A 20,128-nucleotide genomic window follows, 5' to 3' on the forward strand; every position below is an offset into this window, starting at 1 on the left:
ATTCTATGAAACACGCGCGTCCTGCTTTGCTTTCCCGCGGAACCTTTTGGAAGATCCCATTCGAAGTGGGGATGCACGTGCCGCGGCTTTTGTTATCGAGATTGTTGTAATGTCGAAGCTTTAGGCGCGTGCATGAGAATCGTGCATCTGCGCACGCGTGACCGTGTTGCTCGCAACCACGAGGGGGGATAACATGGCGGTACTCGATCGCCGTTAGTCGATGTACAGACACCGGTAGATTTGGATCATTCTTCTGAATCAAATAGAATGAATAGTGATTATGATTGAAAATTCACATTCTATATTGTCATTATTTGTATAAATTATGACATGATTAATATTCATTGTTTTATCTGAACAATTCGCGAGTGTCGATTGTAAGGACTCACTGCACGCGTTAAGTGACATTTATAAGAGTTTACTCTGACATCATTCGAAAACGCGATTTAAGACTCTGTTGCCAAGTAAGTTCAATCACTACATTGCGAAAGTGATTTTGTAATCGGTTGCCGTTTGAACTGTTTCAATTTTAAAGTGATTGACAACAAAAACGAAGAAGGCGGTGAATCTTGTCAACCATTTGAATCTGTTTTGAAACTCTTGGGACTGCATCATAAAGATATTCTGTAAATAGGTACATTGCCATATAATATATAATATTAATACTTATTTTATATTTATTATCTATAATAACTATATCGTTCTATATCGATACAATTTTTTGATTACTAGTTTGCAATTACATTTTTATCAGTATGCAAAATCAAATAATTTTGATGCAAGATTTTTTTATATGATCTTTTTGAGTTTTAGTACAACAGGTAATGTACAATAATTATGTTAATTTGTCAATATAATTATCATTTGTATAATTATATCAACAAATGTGTACTATTTTTTTCTATTATATTTTATCATAATTATATATCTTTAGTAGAAAATATAAATAATTCTGTGTTAATTTATAGTTTCAAAGAAATAATATAACCAAAAATGTACTCTTAATATGTACTCTTAAATTTATAACTCTAGGGAATTTGATAATTTATTATCGACATACATTTGCATTTATATAGTATTGAATTGAATTCATTTTTCAAGTTATTGCGTTCATTACATCGTTCATATTATATAATATTTAATTATATTATTAAAATATTTATTAATAAATAAACATAGATGATATCGTTACATACAGTCTTCTTAAATCAGTTTTCTATTGTGAATAATAATTTTTGGCACAACAATCATTTATCAATATATTTGAGAGTATTAAGCAATAACTTCTTGCAGTGCATATGTGCAATTCTTGATTCTTAATTTATTTAATAAATAATGAATTTCAAATATTTAGTTGATTCATAATTATATATATTAATAATTATTCATAATTCATAAAAAAATACAAATTCATAATTATTATCGATAAATTATATATTTATTTTGAAATTTTTAATAATTAAAGCAAATATAAAAAAAAACTTCATATTTTCTTTTAATTATGTATAAATTATCTTTCAATAATGTTCATAAATTTTAATTAAAGTTTAAAATATATTATTTAAAACTTTTATAAATTATTTTTATAGATTTAGCGTATTATGCTATCAAATTATAAACGATAATTTATGAATAATGAAAATTACAAATGGAAATAGAAAAAATATTATCTATTAATATCATTAATATTACTAATATTACTATTATATATTATTATTTAAAAAAAGAAATTTATTAAATTATTATTATAATATGTACATTATTATATATATTAAATATTTGTAAAATAGAAATTATAATTTTACAAGATATTACAATTTATATTTTATAATCATGTTATAAAATTATGTTTTTATTTTTAATATTGGTATGTATAATTGATGCATAAATGTATGCATATATAAATATTTATTATAATTTTATAAATCAAAATTTATATATATTGTTATTTGAAAATTTAAAATTTATTTAAAATTTTTTAATATAATATTTTTTATAAAACAGATTCCTCTAAAATATAAAAATATTTATATTTAATTTATAATTTATTTAATTTTTTGTATTACAAAAAAATTTGATACATTGTGTTTAGTAAAATGAGAATAAATAATAATGCATTGATAAATCAATCATATAATACTCAAAATTAAATACTTTTAGATGATGTTTCTTTTTCTTTTTTAATTGTATAATTTTATTTATAATATTCAAATTTAATTTAAATAATAATAAGCACTAATTCATATAAAAACATTTTATATAATAGATATTAATAAAAAAATTTAATTTTAATTTAATTTAATAATAGTATTTAATTTTAATATTAGAATTAATTTTTTTTAATTTTATTTTTACTTTAACTAAAAAAAGAATATAAATTTTAATAATGCAAATAAATATTATTGATTATCATAAAATTTACAAATCCATTTGAAACTTTAAATCTTGATTTTTAATATAATTTCGTTTAATATAATTATTCATTTGGCATGTATCGATAATATATATATACATATATTATTTGTAAAATATATAATAATTTTAATCTTTCTTCATTGAGATTTTTTACAATTATTCACAGATTTCGTCTCCCGATTTCTAGACGAATCATTGAAAACTATTTATTATTATTTGAAAAATTCTAGTTAATTCAGAAAATTTCGAAGAAAATTTCAGAAATGGATAAGCTTATCGAATAATCGTACGTTTCTATCGGGCCAACCACTTCGTTTAATTGCGCAATCGATCAGCAAAGCACACGATTCTGCTCTAAACTTAAACGCGCGTCGCCTCGATCTCTCACGGTAGGCCCCAGTATCCTGAAAAACGGACGTTTGATTTCATTTAAGTAAGTACTTATTTTAGACCAAACTGTAAAACGTGCGCTGATATGTGCGATCGCACGTGGACGACATTTACACGTGGAGTACAACGAGGCTTGGAATGGATACTTACGAGAAGGTCAACGAGAATTTCAATCCATGCTCTATCAATTCTCTTTCTTTTTTGCGTTTACTTTCTTTTTTAACGTTAGTGACGTCGCGTCGGGTCAAATCGTGTATGATACAATATTTACTATAATTTTCAGCACATGCAACTTTCGTATGTAAATCATGTTTTAACGAGTTTCTAAGTTTTAATATCAAAGACGTCTGACAGATTTTATTGTTTTTGACAAATTTATCAAGTTATTAATGTTAAATATTATTTTGAATATTTTCAGATTTCTATTTTTGTAATTATTAAAATGCAAGTGCTTTTGGCAAAAATTAAGATTTATATATTTATATATATATATATATATGTTTGATTCATTGTCATATGGATCTCTTTATTTTCATTTATAAATAATGAATTGCATTATAGATAATTATGTAGATTATTTTTACAAAAATTAATATGGCTAATTTATATTTTTATAATTATTAAAAATTTGTGAATAATATTAACAATTAACAAAACCATAAATTGATAAATATAATATTAAAATTGAGCTTAGTTAAAAATTAAATTTCATACAATTTTGATATTTAAATCGCAAAATTTAACATATTTAAATATAGTTAAATTAAACATAAATTTTGTTTTTTTCTATTATTTGAAGCATTGAAATCTTTACATGAAATAATTATTCTTAAATTATTTTTGCAAAACGTAGAATTATTTTTATTTTTTTTTTTTTTATTAAACTTATTATTTTATTGTTAAAGGATTTTTAAATCTATAACTATATAATTATAATAAAATTTAAAAATATGTTAATTTTTCAAATTATATTTTATTTTTAGATACTAATAATTCACTTAATCAAAATTAAATTACTTCAGTAATAATTTTAATAATTCATATCTTTACATATTTGTTTAATTTTTAACATTTAAATTAACCATTACAATTTAAAATTTAAAAATACTATATTTAATTAATAATTTCTTATTTTATTAAATTATTACATATTAATCAATAACAATTAAAAGAAATTTCGTAAATTATTTCTATTACTAACTATCACAATCGTTATATCGCGTATTTGAAATACATGGTCACAGTATATCGTAATTAAAAACTTTACACGTGCAATCAGACTAGTGATGTTTTTAATCAACAAAAGAATGCATCGAAACGGGTTTCTTGCGCCAGGACACGTGTAATCCATATGATGATTGGTTAAAGCTTGCAGATTTTGTGTCACGTCGTTGATCGTGTTACGAGGTGTTTCGTCACAGGCCAATTTATCGATTCAGAGCGGGAAAATATTATACGGGCGTACAATGTAAGGACGTACACGTGTGTCTCGTTTATAGTAAATATCCCTTCCATACTTTGAAGGATTTCATTTTACACAATATTTGCCAATTAATAATATCAATAAATTGATAAGTGACACAAGATAGATTATAGACTTCTATTGCACAAATAGGAGGTTTTTTAACTTTATATAGAACAATCAATTTTTTTTATAATTTATAAAATTCTGGAAATGAATTTCATTTGTTTTATTATCAAATTGTTAATCACATATTATACAAAAAAATTAATAATTTTATCAATAATTTATTGATAATTTATATTTGAAATTTTATTAATTTTGTTAATAATATTATTTTATACAAGATAATTGTACAAAACATAAAAATATATGTTTTGAATTAGTTGAATGATTGATTGTTAAAACAGAATTTGAAGAAAAGAAAGAATTTTGCATGTACAATTATGTGTTATTAAATCAGTGTTTTGTAATAGAGATAGAGTTATTTTATAATCCTTACGTAAGACTAAGAGATTTATATTTTTTTTGCAATAGTTTTCCAATAATGATAATTGAAATCATTTTTCTATTTGCTTATTTATTTTTTTCTTTTTTCTTTTCTTTTTTTTTTTTTTTTTTATTATAATGTTAAACTCATAACTATCAAACATTGATATTAATATCTATTATCACTGTATTAAATCATTGGCTGGTGTTGAGTCACTTGCTTTGGAGACACGTGTACATTATACTGTTAATTTCTTAGTACGATATCATGAGGTAAATCGTTCGCGTCAGAGTTAGTTCAAACAAGACAATTGTAATTGAACCTTATTCTTGGTATTATTATTAGATTGATGCATACGAAATGACATTTTCTATTTCTAAATTTTAATCACAAATAATTTATTTAAATCTATATTATTTTTATCTATTATAATTTTTAAATATATATTTATAAATTTAAATTAAAAATCTTAAACATTTTAAAAAAAATTTTAATGTAACATAAAAATCATACATATTAATTATAAATTTTTTCCTAGTTTAATTTTAAAAAATTTTTTCACAGCTTCTGTGAAAGTGTTTCTAATTAAAAAAAACAGTTAATACGTTAAAATAATCCGAGATTTAATCACAATAATAAATTAATTTCATTATTCCAAATTTATGAGAATTATTAATTCTAGAATACAAAAATTATTCAAATTTCTTATAATTTTTTTTTAAGCAATTTTTACATTCATTATCTAGATGAAATATAGAATATTTCTCTTTTCAAGCGATGAATTTATGTTTCTATGTTGTACTTCTTCTGTTTAAACTCATTTAAAAAATTACATGAATATTCTGATTATTCATAAATAATAATTTTTCTAATAAATTTTATCGACATTAAATACAGAAGCACTTATAGCAAGTTTCCTTTTTGATGTAATTAGGGAATATAATAGGACAAAATTTAATGAATTCCAATTTTGCAGAAACAATATTTTATATGCATTAATTTAATAAACAGATATATCAACAAAATAAAAACAAAATAGATATATTAAGAAATTTATGCGATTTAATTATATATATATATAAAATATCTGACACGAACCATTCAAAATAAAAAATTTCTACTGAATTTATTTTTATCTGTCTATTTGAATATTTTCCATTTTAAAATTTGCATAATATATCCACGTATATTGAAATTTTTGTAGATGACATTTTTAATAATGTTTTTTATTTCGATTGTATTTAATTTTGTTTGATATAAATTTTGTTTTTTAGAGTTTTTTAGAGTAAAATTACAAAATAAATAAAAATTTGAAGTTCTTGCTATTGTTTAACATTATTAATATTATTATTATTTAATTACATTTAAATATAATTTATACAATTTTGATCAGATTTCTATTTATTTATTATAAAAATATTCTATATATTTATTATTATTATTTTTATTTCTAAGAAAATACTAATATTTTCTTATAATTAGATAATAAATGCTTAATCGAGATATCAATGCAAATCAATTATTTAATTTTTAATTTTTATTAAGTTGAAAATTAATTGCAATTTTTGGAGATACAATATTCAATATTGAATAATATTGCTTAAATGAAATTTAATGAAATTTATTATATATATTTAATGAAATTTAATCGTAACAGTTAAGATTGATAAATTTTTTAATTTTCTTATTTATGATATCATTATTTTTTATTATAAGAAATTTATAAAAAAATTCCACTGTAACTAATGATATGCTGTAATGTGTTCGTTCTCCCATTTCCTAAATACGCGAAATAACATTTATTGAAACATCAAATAGTATTAATTTAAATTCAAGAAATTGGTAAGTCAATATGATGATAATGCTTTCTCGTTTTTTTTTTTTTTGATTTTTTGTAACCTATACAAAACTATCCCTTTCTATTTCACCAGCATGTTGCAGTATGTAATCCCACGTGACGTGAGATGTGTGATCGCAATTGTGGCCAACGTGAGGCAACGTAATGCCTCGGTTGGATATCTCACGCAAAGCCAAGCCACGTTCTTTCGCTTTAATTTCGTTAAGTACTTGTTACACGTAACAATCGTGGTTTCATATCCAAAGTCACGTGTACCGACTTGTTAACGGAAATTTGGTCACATTTAATTTACATTTTTCCTCTTCTTTTTGTAACGATCTCTATTTTTACACCTAATTTTGGAAATATTTCCTCTCTATTTCACTAATTAACCATAGAAATTCGTTGCTCTTAATTCTTTCTATTTTAATATGATTTTGTATGAAAAAATGATAAATATTTTTAATTTTTCTTTTTCTTTTTGAATAAAATTTGTATATGATAAGATACGAGAAAGGTCTTTGAGATTTAAATGACTTTCAACATTTCATTCTAATTAATTTATATTTGATAAACTATTTTTAGAAGAGATTTATAATTTAGTTGTATTTCTATACTTTTATAATAATAATAATAGTATAATAATAATAATATATTTATATCATTAATATATTTCTAGTTTTATTAATTTTCTATACTATTCTATAATATTCTTTAATCTATTTTATTAATTTTAAATTTTTTAAATTTTCAAAAATTTGAAAAAAAATGAATTACTTATATTTCATTAATAAATAAGTTTTTTTTAAAACTAATTATTAAAAAATTTCTTCAATAATCAAAACAATAATCAATATTATTATTATCGATAGATGCATTTAAAATGAAGTTTTCTTGTTTTTATGAAAGGTTTTCATGAAAGGTTATAAATATTATTGACATATTTTTTTCTAAAAATGAAAAAATCAAATAAAATAAAATATTAAATTCAAATTAATAAAGACTTGATATACACAATGAAATATATACGATGTAAACATAAATGTTTGAAATATATATAGAAAATTGAAAAATTATAATATATATTAGAAAAAACGATAAAATTTAGAGAGAGAAAATAATTAAATTTTGGGCTTTATTTTCTTTGAAATATGATATGATATTTTATTGTATTATTTGTAGAGTTATCAGTTTCACAAGAAAAGTGTTTCCATAGTAGTATAGTATCCTAATACAACAAACAGAGATGCTACTGTGTAATAATATTATGTTACAGATGCATTAATGATACGATATCATTATAGTATATACATTGATACTGTCATGATCTCCTAATACAAGATGCACTGATCTTGACAATGTTTTAATACAAAATGCATTCTTATTGCAATATTATAATTAAATGATTAATATGTAATACTTATTGATAAATTTTTCATTATAATGCAATATATATAATAAATTTTTTAATTTTTTAATGAAGATAATACGATGAAATATTTGAGATTGTAACTTGCAACAATAATTTATGATAAATAACTTTACTTCAAAAGAGTAGAAAGTATACGTAAGATATAATTTATTCAAAAATGTGTGTTATATTTCTAATACTACATATATATATATATATATAAAGATATTATTTTACATTGTAATTACATTTTAAATCATTATAGATATATCTGATAATTTCTTTACAAAAAAAATATATATATTTAAAAGTAAAATATCTATTTCTTACTACAAAATAAATAAAATAATAAACTAATATAAAATTTAAAAAATTTGAAAGTGATGAAGATATTAATTTTCTGATGAATGTGAGATAAATAATCTATTATATCTATAATACATATAATTTCATCAAATCATATATATATAATATCAATATATTTTTATTAATTAGCTAAATCTTTCATTTTCAATTGTATACATATAGTAGTACAAATATGTATCAAATTAAGATGTTATTTCAATTGTGTTATAAAATTTCACGCAAATGTTTTAAAAGGAGCAAATCGTAATAAAAAAAGAAACATTTCAAAGAATTTGATTTTATAGTCATAATAAAACAGTCAAGTTTCTTAGAAGTTCATTTCAACATAATAGACTTAACCTAAGGTTCAAATAAATTTACAATGCACTCTTTCTAAAAGAATCACGATCTTCTTTCCTCATTTTTTTCATTTAAAAGGATATGATAAACCAAAAAAAATTTTCAATGAATAAATAATAACATAATCATTACTAATTGTAATCAATAAATTTTTTAATAATTCATAAATATTTATTGAATTTTTTTGAAAGCTCTATTATTTCATATTTATTGAATATATATGTGTGTATATGTACAATTATGGAATCTGAAATAAATTTTTTTTGACTCTCAACTTTATGATTTCTGGGAAAAATAAATTTGAATATATTTCATTAATTTCGATCTAATCTCGTAATATCTACGATATCTACAACGACTGTGTATATTTAATTATCTGTGTCCTAGTGTCACAAATCTCATTAATACATGATATATGTGTGCACACACGTATAATTTTAATAGTAAAATTGCATTGAGTTAATATGCAATAAAATGCAATATAATAATTTTATCAAAAATATTTATATATCTATAATAATTTGATAGGTCTAAAGTTTTTTTATCTAAATAATAAAGTCACTTGAATTCATTTCGACATTAATTTCGATTAGTATAATTCTATGAAAAAAATATATGATATCATTTTAACAAAGTCAAAGTGATTTTTATCTTTTTATTAAAAATAAAAATAACTTTTTAATAATTATTAATACATAAAAAAAATAATAGTTCCTTTGAATCTTTTAATTTCACACATCTTCAAAGAAACTTTAAACCCCTGCCGCGATCAAAGTGTGCATTATGCATCAGTGCTTTTTTTTCCACGCTCATGTTCCCCCATCGGGAAGCAAAAAAGTAAGGATCAAAAAGGATGGAAGAAACTGCGTGCAAAAATAGTTACGACGATAGAACACCAGTAAGTGGGCGGTCAGAGAAAGGGGAGAAACGAGAGGAGAATAAGATCGTTGATTGCAGACTGCAAGGTTCTGTCCAACACTAGTAATGGGAACAAGCTAATTGGAGTAAATATTAAAATGTTATCTCTACGAAAAAAAAAAAAAAGAGAGAGAGAGAAAAAATACAAAATTACACAAATCTAAAAATTCTGCAAATTTCTATAATAAGCTTAATAAGATTAAAAATAAAATAAAAAAATAGATTGATACAAATATCAATTTTTTATCATTTATCATAGCGGAGATTTTACCATTTTGATAAAATCTTTCGCTATAATAATTTTGTAACGTATAAAAAAAATTTAAAACATTTAATTCCAATTTTTTTTTCACATTTTTTTAAATATCTTTTCTCCTATCCATTCTATTTTTCGATTCGTCATAATATAATATATCTCGCAAGCATTAAAATTCATATTATTGAAAAGTAACTTGTTCGTTTACTCGTGACTGAAGGTAGTCGAATAGCCATTGCTACTTGAGGGAAAACGTTGCCAGACGGCAGAGTCGGTACCTCCTGGGGGGAAACAAGGGGACATCGTACGCATCCCCCACCGGTACATCACCGAAAAGCACTGCGTGAGGACGCACAAGCGAGGTCGTCGAACCCGGCAGCGGTGGCCACGTGTATCCACGGGAATATCCCATCCTTTTACCGCGAAGAGGGTGCGTGTAGTGTGAGAGACGATCGTCAGCCAGTATGGATCACGTGGTGGGGATGGTACGCACCCATTGGCGAGACACCAAGATGTTCGATGGTGGGGGAAAAGCTGCACGTGGCTGTACTTGAGCGTAGTAGAAGTCACAGAATGCAGCGACCTGCAAATTCGATAATTTTTTATAATTTAATGAATCGATATTTCGTAAAACGATGCACTTTTTCAAGATAAATAATTATGAAGAATATATTATAAATATATTGAATGATAAATGATATTATTATTTTTTCAGTAATTTAATATTTTTAATGTTAAAAAATATAGTATAAAGTACAATTTTATGAATTTGATTCATTAAATTTTTTATTTTACATGAAAAAATTATATTTTGATAATTTGTAAAAAAAAATGTACAATTTACAATATTTATATTTATTATTATATTTATTAATAATTATATTTATTAATAATATTAGAAATAATAATAATATTATTAAGAATATTTTATCAATAATATATCTTAAATTACAATCAACATTTACATCCAATTTTTTTTATTTAATATATTATATACATTAAAAAATTTAGGAATATTTTTATTTAATTAAAAAATATTGATACTTAAAGCATTAATATTTAAATCAATTAACGAAGTGTTATTTATTTTAAATTAAAACTATCTTTATTATTATTATTATTATTAAAACTATTATTTCCTTTATTCCTATATTGTTTTATTTCCCCAAATTAAATTAAAACAAAAAAAAATTAACAATCATTATAAGATTTAAATGTTTATTTGAATATTTTTATTTTATTTTCATAAGAGAAAATTATTATTAAATTTATAAATATTTATATCAATATGATATACATCATATATTCTATTCATCATTCTAGAATAATATTCACTTGAATTCTTTTAATAATTGACAATCAATTAATCAAAATAAATGTTGCAATAATAGTTGGAACATTTTAAACCTTAATAATTTATTGTAATCCTTAAATCTTGTTTGGCATGAATGCATTTTTTGCTAAATATAGTATTCATATATTATGTATACATTTTTCGTTTTCTTTTTCTTTTCAGTTAGATTTTATAGGATATTATGTATAAATTTAAATATATAATAATTTGCACTGATGACATATTTACATATTTTTTTCGTTTGCCGTGTTAAGCCATTTAATGATAATATTCCAACGCACGTGGATCCGGTTATTTGCATCGTATTTATTTCTACTAAAATAAAACTTCCTTTTATTTCAATCCAATGTGTGCACAGAATATTTTATCTTGGTCAAATCTTTATTTCCTTTCGAGGGAATTAAAACGAAATTAATCGTATCATTTGAAAGGAAATAATTAGGAAGGAAAAAAAAAAAAAGGAAATCTCGTCCCGTGGAATTTCCTAACAACGTAAGAAATTAAAATTTTTTCATAATGAAATTTCTCCTGCTTCTCGATTCGGTTTTGCTTTTGAATTGAATTCATTCTTATGCTAAAATTAAAGATAGCTACATTAATCATGATATATATAATATGATATAATTATATTATACAATTTTAAATTCTATATCTATTTATTTTTTTGGTTTGAAATTAAATTTATTAAATTTTTTTTAGTAAATTTATCGTTTGTTTTATCGTTCCATTTACTATTTATAATTCATTTGATTACGAATATTTTTAAATTAATTATCATTAAATTAATAAAAGTATTACAAAATATATATATATTTTTATTGATAATAAATAAAATAAATTTGTTATTAAAATAAACATTCCAAACGTTATAAAATTATAATTTATAAATAATCCAAATAATAATTTATAATTAAACAAATATTTTTAATTTTTTATATTTAATAGATTTTAAAAGAAATTATAATAGATATTAGTATTATATATAAATAAATTGTAATAAAATATTATACAATATCAAAATAAAAAAAATAACATAATAGAAAGTAAAATTTTATTCATTTATGATAAAGTATTATGAGGAAAGGAAATTTCTACAAATAGAAATTCATAAATTCTTTAAGAATAGTATTCAAAGAAGTTTTTTACTTACTGTTATAAGAAACCTTCCAACAAGTGATTGAATTTCTTCTTCAACTTATCGTAAAAAAATGTTTTTATTTTAATATGAATATATTGATTATTTCATAAATATATAACATTTATCTTATTAAAGTATAATTATAAAATAAAAAAAAAAAGTAATATTTAAAAATAATTAATTTTTTCACATGAGTATGTATATGTATTTTATAAAAAAAATTTTCGTGAATGTGTTTTTTTTTAATAAAAAATACGCAATATTTTTACTACTAATTTAAAAAAAAAGATAATGATACATAATTCTTCACAATTATTGTTCTTTCACAATTATTAAAATTTATATTAATAAAATAAATATCTTTAAATTGATTATTACTATAAATAATTATTTATAAAAAACTTCAGAATTTCATTTAACAAATTTTTTTATCTTCTTTGCAATAAAATAAAAATCTAATTTCATCTTTAATGAAGATTATGATTTGTTAAATTATAACAAAAACATCGTAAAATACTTCGTCTCGAATATAGCTGATGTTGGTGTTAATGTAGAATTTAAAATCTTTCTCATACATTCAGCAAAAGTGAATCGGACACTCTAGTCGTGTAAAATTAGGCTCTCAATTAGAATTCTGCCTACAGATCGTGACTCTCGGTAACACGGTCATTTGTGGGGTGATAAATTTTAAATGTATCTCATGTAAGATCTCGGACAGCTCGTGAAACGGTAATAAACGATCGATAATGCTGTCACGCGGGCAATCTAGTCATTCTTATGAGTTTCTGATATCGACAGCCTACGCATGCCTGAATAGAATAATAAGATTCTTTTTCCCCAAGCATTCGACACGTGGCACGTATAACCAACTGCATGTGTCGCGGAATATTGCATGAGATGTTCCTTTAAACGTCGACTGAATGAATTAATTGAAGGTTAAACGATTGAAATAACTTTGATAAAATTTTTTCGCAATTATTTAAATTATTTAAATATTTATACACCATTATTTAAAATTTTTAGAAATTGATAGATGTGAAATAATGAGAAATGTATACATTATAGTTTGTCTGTAATTTTAATCATTGATGTTTTAATGCAATATTTTAAATCAATTTTGAAAAATAATTTTAACTAAATATTACGTACATTATTAAAAATGATTAGAAAATTATTCATTAAACATTCTTAAGTTTTACAATTCAATATTTCAATATGATTTTTTATTGTATAAATTTTCAGAAAAAAATTTATCTGAGATTTTATTCTTCTATCGTTAAATCATATTATTCTATCAAAACAATTAGCGAATGTCTATTATAAGCAAATATTTAATGATACGTTTCCGGTTGTTAAAGTTTGTATTCAATTCTTTATATTCTTTTTTTTTTTTTTTTTCATTCAATATAGATCTTTCAACTTTTATTCTTCTTAAAGATGAGAGGTGATAAATACATATAGCTTGATTGTATTCACATTGCTATATTTCATTCTCTTTTGAAAGCAGACAGTTGTCCCAAAAATAGGAAAACTTCGAACAATCCTCAGAGAATGTATGATATATATATATTTTTTTCTGTTCAGTATTCTATTCACTACCAAGAACCAATTATAATTTCTAAAGATTTAGAATTATATAATTTTTTTTAGAAAATTTCCAATAATTTCATAATAGTTATTTTCATCGTAAAATTATAGATTAAAATTAAAAATATAATTCATCTTCCACGAGTGATATTGTTATTTTTCTGAGCAATATTTTTATTTTTTATTAATTTTTATTACTGACACGTGGTATTTTTTTTCCAAACCTTGTTTCTTTTTTTTTTAAGTTTTTGTTTATTTATTTATTATTTTTTTTTTAATAATAAAGAAAAAATCTTAATCGTTTACATGAAGGTTGCATTACACGTGTAACACGCTCAGAAATACCGTAGGCTCAACGATAAATATAACCGTGCCACTGAACTGTAAATTTAACACGTGTATCGGTAAAATTTTTATACATATATCTACTATAAACTACTTTTATTCATTGCATCTTTCGAAATTCAATTTTAATTAATCGGGAAATAAAAACTCACGTAATTAATTCATTTTATTAAATATCCATTTTATATCGATTATTCATATTTAAATAAAACGAATATGTATAAATAAAATATTTATTAAATTAAATTTATAATGAAAATTTAAAATCAAACAATTAATTATTTAAAATTATAATCTTCTTAAACTTAATTTAATTATTATTTAATACAACTATTATTTAATACAACCAATTAATAAAGTACAAATAAAACAAAGGATTAATTTCTGTTCTATTCTATTATTACATCAATTCGATTTTCTGGTTATCGAGACTAAAAGAGTGAATCGAAACGTGTTTCCCAACGCATGATAAATTGGTGCTTCCTTAAGCAGAGGACTTCTAGAGGCGCACGTGCGAAGCTGGTCTAAATTTTTAACGACGTCCTAGAAATTCAATGCGCACCGCGTTGACTCATGACAGATTCTTGGAAAATTGCCGTAAACTTCAAATATGACACGTGGTGTGCAGTCGTAAATATAGCGGTTATCGACGAGACAAGTTACACGTGCCCTTCTTCGCTAAAGGCCTTGTACTTCCCCCTAGTTTCGCACTTAGCAACTCCCATGCAGTTGCATCACTTTATCAAATAGTTTCAGTTTCTTTATCTAACTTTTTATCTCGAAAAGTTCACACGAACGACTTATCCTTTAATAACATTAGTCATTTATTTATATAAGTACTGATAATTGTGATTTTGCAAGATATATTATACATCACATGATTATTACAGTTATATTTTTACCATATAACTATTATTTTAGCATAGTACCATTTATAAATTGAATAATTTTTGAATTTTGGCAATTGAAAAAATTTTAAAAACTAAATTATGGATTTATTACAGTTGGAAATATAAATTTATATAAATGTATTAAAAAGTGAAACTAATAAAATAAAAATCTGACTAAATAAAATGTGAATATTTTATATATTTACTTTATATCTTTTTATTTTTTTATTTTTGGTTCATTTTTTTTAAACAATTTTAATCTATAATCTACAATGGGGTTTTACATTTAACTAATTTTAAAATAATTTACGTATATTTAATATTTTAATTTTTAATTTTCTTTCTTTTTCAATATATTTTAAAAAATGATATTATTTATATTTCTTTTTATTTTATTTTACTTTTAAATATAGATATAAAATATTATTATTTATCTTCCGTTTACTCCATTATAAACTGTGAAAAATTTAAATGTTATAATATTATATATTTTATATTAATATTTAATATTTCATATATTCTTATTACAAGTAATTTTATATGTTTCTTATCCAAAATGCTTTCTCGTTAATATTTCACTGATTATGAGTATGTTTCGATCCGAGTCAGCACGTAGTTTTATAATACACGTGACACTCAGATACACAAAATAAATTATGAATCATAAAACTTTAAAAAAATTTATCATAATAATTAACATCCATTGTACATTTAAGATATAGAAATTTATAAAAGAAAAATTTAATCCAAAAGTTTACAAAATTGAATTCATGTAGAAATTTAAAAAAAGTTTGACAATATACCTAAAATAATATAATAAGATAACAAAACAAAATATATTAAATATAAGCAAAAGATCAAATTCAATTTTTTTTTTTTTAAATGTCGCAAGAATGCCAACTCATATCGCATTCTTCTGGTATAAAATTAACCAAAAGATCGTTATCGTTTTTCGTTTCGCGATAAAAATAATCGTGCAAAACGTGCAAATTACGAAACGCAATGAATCCACGCAAATCGGGGACGGTTGGCGAAACGCGGTAGACGAACCGAAAATTCAGCACGTGTGCCCTTATTGAAGGCCACCCAGTTCCCTCGCAGTTTTCCGCTCTTCCTTTCTCTCTCCCTCAGTCTCCCTCTTCCTTTCCTTCTCCCTTTTCCCCACGATGCAACCCCTCTGCAATCCGACTGTGGAGAGGCCTCTCCTCCCTATTGGCCTTCATTCGTAGGGAAGTTGCCGCTAACGGATGTCTGTATTGTAGAGCCCACCACTTTACTTTTCGGCTGGGTGCTGGGTGCGAATACACGAACGCACGGATGACACCTACGATATATCACGGCTGTTCCCCTTCGTGAATTATCGCGCGTATATCCGCGTCATGAGTCAAAAATTACCGTTAGGCTCCTTTGATCCTGTTACCACGTGCATCTGTGGCTTACATTTAATAGAAAAGATCGCATGATTATGCTCGTGCCATCGATGGAATTCTATGGAAGAAACCGTAGAGAACGGTCTTAAGATTTTGACAGTTTCGTGATTACCGGCAAGATTATAACGGATGATAGTTAGCGTACGTTGACTCGGTAAGTCTTTAGAAATGGGATTATAAATATAAGTCGATTATTTCGTTATATAATTTATCGTGGCTAAGTTGTTGCGGATTTATCGATATCGAGTTCGATTGAATTACTGTTATGATCTTTGAAGTTTATTTAAAGAGAACTTTTGCTAAGAGTTTATTTATGGATTATCTATGAACATATTTTACTTGTGACTAGAGGTTAAGGATGAAGTGTTGAATAACATGAAAATTCTGTATATTTGAAATGTTCTAACATTAGTATACATGTGTTCAGAATATGACAAAATTCAGCAAATGGAATCTCATGCCAGAAATGTACTTTCATTGGATACTTATTTATAATTTATAGAGATGATTAACGGGAATCATTTCTAATTTAAGAAATATTCGCAATGTCATTCGAGAAAAATAACATTCGATTTCGGATTTAATTTTTATTATTCTAAATTAATATTTTCAAAAGTAAAATATTTATAAAATTTCTTCCATGATCTAATTACTTTTCATTTCTTAAATAATTCATATAAATATTGCTATTATTACAATGATTATCATAATAATTAATATAATTTTTATTTATTCTCCAAAGAGTAAAAAAAAAAGAAAAAATTATTTTGCACTCTCAGCTCATTCATTTCAATATATCGTATATACATATGCGTTCATTCATTAATGATGTATCAGGAATATATGATATAGCTGTATGCGCGATATATGATATATTGCGCAGCCGCAATCGGATTATGGATGCTTGCATGTAGCGTTATCAGTATTGTTTCATAGTCGCACGTGGTGCGACGAAATCCGAGGTCAAAGCAGTCGGGGTAACCGGTCGAGGGGTGACGAGAAGTCGTGGCGAGGCTCTATTGCTTTATTTCGGTGCAGGCACGTGCACCGACGTTCACAGTAATCAGGTCATCGCCTGCATCGATCGCGTCGCCAACCGGTACGAGTGAACACGTGTAATTCATAGCTAAACTATAGTTAAATACACACATGTTATAGAGAACCCTTGATTTCGAACGTTAGGATCTTGAAAAACTACTCTGGCTATAGATTAAGAAAACTAATCCCTAACACGTTCTATGAATCGTGCTATAAATGCCACTTATAATGATCATGATATCTATTAAAAAGTATAACGAATTTCAATACGAATGTCAGGATAATTTTTATTTTTTTAATTTATCGAATTAAAAAAGGTTTGGAGGAATAATTTTTATCGTAAAAAATTTATTTTTATGTTATATGTTTATTTATTAAGATTAATTTTTCTTTTTTTAAATTATGTATGTTATGCTTATGTAAGTTATTAGATATAATAAAAATATAAAAAAAAAAATTATGTAATTTTTTTTCTAATTGAATGATTTAATATATAGTTTCTCTCGATATTTATAATTCCAATTATGAAACCTTTAAATTTCGAAAGAAAATCTAGGTCGTTGATAATCCAAGATCTATTTCATCCTTGATTTCCTTTTTTTTAATTTTTTGCTTTTATTATAAAAAAAAATCTCAAATATTTAACTTAACAAAAATATATAAATGTACTAGAAATAAGTACACACATAATTATCCCAGAATTTTATTAAACTTTTTGAAAATTTAAAGGAGTAAAAAAATTAGATTTAAAAGAAATGTCATCATCAAAATTAGATTTCAAAGAGACGTCAAAGTATTGAATTTAAGGTATGATATTAAAAATAGTAATCATTATTAAAAATTCAATTTACATATTTCTTACTATAATAGAAAATTAATCGATAAAAAATATAAATTAATTATATCTTTGTATTGTCTAAAAATCTTTAAATAAAAAGATTTGTTTAAAAGCAAATGATTAATCTGAAATAGATATGAAGATGAAAAACTTGTAATTGAAAAATTTGCAAAAAATTAAACCATTACTAAATTAATAATTGCAGAATAATTTGATTTATTAGCAATGATCCACGTGCTGACTTTTCATCGTTCTTGCTTAACCGTTTTTATTTTAAAACGTTTCACGTACCTTCACGCGGACGTTGTTTAAGTAGTCACTTTTTACATCAAGCATTACCGCAGGTGTACACGTGTCTCCTGTGGTCAAGGTGCAAGACATCGGCTCATGTCAGTATTATTAGACATTTATAACAAGTGAAAGTCTTATCTTCAATCCTTCGAAATTTATAAATAATTTTCTAATCACAAAGTAAAACGATGTTTCCACACCAATAATCATTTGCTAAAGTTATTATAATATTTTCTTGAAACAAACAATATTAAAACAAATATTTTAAGATTCGAATGATTGATTTTTTGTTTAGATATATTTTATCAATCTGAATTTATAGTAATTATATATGAAAATTACAGAAAAAAAGATATGACAAGTCAAATATCTTTTTTATCTTTCAAGAAAAAAATCTTAATATATACTATCAATTAATTTTTTTAAATTAAATATATTGAATATATTTTAAATTATACTCGAATACTTTGATGATATTAACATATTATGATATTGATAATATCATGCTATTAACGTTTTTAAAACTTCATTAATTTTAACACTTTATTTAAATACATTATGTTATCTTTAAATTTAGAATTGTTCTTCTTTTTTAACTATCATGATAAGATAGTCTTTTAATATCTAAAATTGAAAAATTAATATAAATAGATCTATCATGTTTTTTATGTTATGGATTATTCATAGACTTTGATATCAATTATATATAATCATATGTTAATGTGTTAAATTTTTTGAAATAAGAGTTAATTAGAATCGTATTTCGTCAATGTAATTATCTTAATTAAATTTAATAATTGAAAGCGTGATCTCGATTAAAGATTTAAGTACATTCTACAAATAATGTTTCAAACGAGATAAAGTTTTATAATTCTTTTCAAATATATTCGTGAATGTAGATTAAAAATATATCATAAAAGTATGCATTATTGAATAAAAATTTAATAATTTTTAAAAAAATTCTTTGTCTTATTTATTTATTTTTAAAGTATATCTACCTATGATTAACAAATAAATTAATTTTCATTCGATATTTTTTAATTTTATAATTACTTTTTAAATTAGAATTAAATTATATTTAAATTTAATAATAATAATAATCTTCATTTTAAATTATAATTTAATAGATATCATGAATTTTATAAAATATTATTACAGATAATTAAGATATTATTAAAATAAAATTAAGATTAAGATAAAAACTAAAATATAATATCATTCAAAAATTATTATTAAATTAAATGTAACTTAAACTCTCATTGAAAATTAAATATTAGTATTTTTATCATTTTTGAATAAATATATCGTGTATAAAAATTATTTACTTAATGAA

General features: G+C 23.0%; 1 protein-coding gene across 3 annotated transcripts in view; it reads left to right on the plus strand.

Moving 5' to 3' along the window:
• Positions 1-243: 243 nt before the first annotated feature.
• Positions 244-20,128, plus strand: part of LOC122712738 — a 29,561-nt gene continuing 9,676 nt past the window's right edge. The window contains exons 1-2 of one of the 3 annotated variants that reach the window (XM_043932585.1): positions 244-464; positions 536-634. The gene's annotated coding sequence lies outside the window, so the exon portion shown is untranslated. Of the gene's footprint in view, positions 635-20,128 lie in introns of all 3 variants that reach the window. The other 2 variants (XM_043932584.1, XM_043932586.1) reach the window with 2 other exon arrangements.

Source organism: Apis laboriosa, unplaced genomic scaffold, assembly GCF_014066325.1.
Source record: "Apis laboriosa isolate Shangri-la unplaced genomic scaffold, ASM1406632v1 scaffold20_cov151, whole genome shotgun sequence".
Classification (NCBI taxonomy): Eukaryota; Metazoa; Arthropoda; class Insecta; order Hymenoptera; family Apidae; genus Apis; species Apis laboriosa.